The sequence below is a fragment of the Acanthopagrus latus genome, chromosome 21 (assembly GCF_904848185.1).
Source record: "Acanthopagrus latus isolate v.2019 chromosome 21, fAcaLat1.1, whole genome shotgun sequence".
Lineage (NCBI taxonomy): Eukaryota > Metazoa > Chordata > Actinopteri > Spariformes > Sparidae > Acanthopagrus > Acanthopagrus latus.
In genome coordinates, this window is record NC_051059.1 from 18,566,778 (window position 1) to 18,569,755 (window position 2,978).

Here is a 2,978-nt window from a genome sequence, read left to right on the forward strand (position 1 = left end):
CTAACAGGGGTCCCTTGTTAAATTCAAAAACACAAGCGTCTGTCCTTCCACTACAGTCTGTTAAGTCCAATTTATTCACACAGCAACCCATTTTATTTTTCCGGTGTTCGCATTACAATTTCTCGAACAGGCTGCTATGACCCGGCACAGGAGGTCACGACAAACAAGGAGACAACACAGTGGTTGATGATCAAATTAATATCTACAACATGGGACGTGGAAATCAGCAAAGTCAGTTGTGTTTGATGTGCGTGAGTGCAGACTGTGTGTGCACACGGAAAATTTAGGAAGGCATCATCACCAAAACAAGAACAAGAGCAGACGGAGAGTGAGAGTCATCTGCGGCAGTTTAAGTAACTTCAGCACAACGGGCGCAGGTGCACTGAGTTGCCGCAATTAAGCTACCTGCAAGGGTGCAGCACAGATTAGATGAGACACACCTCCAGTGTGACACAACAGGAATGCTAAGACAGTGCTAAGAAAACACAGAGGGGGCATCACAAGGCATCAAACACAACCGAGAAGTGAAGAACAGCTTCTTGAATTAGCTGAGGTAAAGCGTGGCAGACAGCTCAGGGCTAGCTGTCACTCAAAGCGGCTATGCCCCTAATTATGCATAACTTTAAGCCTTTTTATAATCTAAATGAGTGAGTTATATAAAAATTCACCTCCTGTGCAGTCGTCTGAGCAGACAGAGAGCAAAGCTGCTTGCTGTACCAGGCTGTAAACATCGTTATTTCCGCTGTATAGTTTTAACACGGGCTCTTATGGGGATTGACTTGCTTTTGTTAGCCTCAAGTGGCCATTTAATGCACAGCAGATTTTGGTACTTCCCTGTTGGCCTCTTTTCTTGGTTGCAACTTGGGAGAGATGAGGAGTATTCAGTTGGTTGCACAGCAGAGATGGATGCTACTAAACCCTACACACAGGTCCCTAATAGTTCCTGTCAGTGATTTTTTTTAAAGCTCATTAAATCAAATTACTTCAAAAATTGTAAAGTAATTTGTTGCACTGCCACCTGCTCCTCACTTTTTTCATGTATCAGAACACATTTTTGATAAAATGTACAGACTGCATTTTTTAAATTCCTATTAAGTAATTACATAAATACTCTAGTTCAAATTGCATGTCCAAATAATTCACGGGAAGCAATGCAACATGTAATCATGCCTGATTTTACCTCACTGTGTTGTCACTGCCTTTACATTCAAGCTTTATTAAGTCAGTGCTCATACAAACGGCACATATTCTACCGCAGCTGTTGCACTTTAAGAACCTTCACGGCAGTGACCCTAAGATATTGTGAAGCAGCCACAGGGAAGGCAATGTGTTTGTCACTAGCCACAACTGTTCATCAAAAATGTATCTACTGAACTATAGATAACAGGCATCTTTGGCCGTTTTCTTTTCTTGCAAAAATGTTGCAGGGAGTAATGAAACATGTTGCAGCAGAAACCGCGGCGAGCTTTAAGATGAAGAGCTGCAGGCGACAAGCTGCACGCCTCCGACTCCTCAGCAAGGTAACCAACTTTACTGTGCACCGACGGTTGTGTGGAAAACTACTCGCTCGATGCTCGGAATGAAACAAGATCACGGCTGCAGTGATTATTGATGTTATTTACTGCTTTGCAGCTCTCTGTTGCCTGCAGTTGATTTACATCTAAGCGTCCAGGAAAATCCAGCGATATTTTCCTCAAGCGGTCACGGTCCAAACGAGGGTCTGAAATGTTGAATATCAGGCTTAGATCTGACAGGTAGAAGCAGAAAAAAGAAGACTCCAATACGATGCCCGTGTTGCTCCACGTGTGTTGGAGGTGTAAGCAGTCGGTTTTCTACTAAGACTCTGGCCCTGAGCACTTGATAAGACGATGGCATACCAGGTCGCTCCGTTGCTTTGAATTTTGTTTTGGAGTCCTTCTTCTCTCTAGTGGTAAACACTTAATGCATGTTTAAGAGACAGTCATTAGCGCATGACAGCACATGACAGTCTTTCCTGCGGGACATCTTATTTGTACTCTTAAATTTCATGTTTAATTCATCATTAGACCTGAGGCAGTGCGCCATAGCACCACTGTCAACAGAATACACTAACTCTAAACACTAAATTGGAAGCAAAATTGATCTTGTTATGTTCCTGAGAGAAACGCGAGCAGAAAAAAAAAAGGGGTGGGGGGGGGGCGGGAAATGAAAACATACCAAATGTTTGCTGTTATAAAGTGCACAAAAACTTCTTGTGTCAAAACACTTGTGATTTATGAAGCCGTCGCTGTATTGGTCCACTATAGTTCATGACAGCTGGCAAAGCCATTAATCATGTGATGTGTATCTTGCACTTCCCACGGGGTTGATCTACTGTCATTGATCATTTTCATGTCAACGGCGTCGGCCAGAGACACAGCCCGGAGATATTAAACTTTAAATAAGGATGATGTGGACGTTTCCTAACACGGCTTAGTGGGACTGACTTCTTATGACTTGTGGTCGGGCCACTCCGGAGCTCCACTGAGTCACCTTTTCCTATGAGTTTATTACATGAGTGGTCAGTCTGAGTCGGCACAGATAATCCCTCCTTGGATTAACCTGGATGTTCACTGATGTAGTAAATATGAAAAGGCATCAGTTCGCGCTTTCATCTTAATTAAAGATGGGGGCTTTGATTTCAGACAGATTAGATGGAGGTGACTCTTCGGGACACATGGCATTTGTAATGACATCATCCTCCGATGACTGAGCTGAGACAAATGCAGCGCTGAAACATGTATTTATAATAAAAAATACCTGCATAATGGAAACAACAATAGCTGCTGCTGTTTGATGCTTTTGTCTCTCTTAATGTGTCTCAATATCTTCACTTTGCAAACTGCACCACAGGACTATTTCCCCCAAACTGAATGATACGTTGTTTTACATAGATGGGCGCCTTGGAACCAATTGGTGTTGAATATCAGACAGGCTGGTGGTGTGTGCAGGGGTCGGAG

The 2,978-nt window shown here is 43.2% G+C and overlaps 1 long non-coding RNA gene across 1 annotated transcript; it reads left to right on the forward strand.

Moving 5' to 3' along the window:
- The first annotated feature begins 443 nt into the window (after positions 1 to 443).
- On the forward strand, positions 444 to 2,978 carry LOC119011535. Its single transcript, XR_005072216.1, has 3 exons — positions 444 to 553; positions 1,428 to 1,520; positions 2,913 to 2,978. It is a non-coding gene; the product is annotated as an uncharacterized LOC119011535 (long non-coding RNA).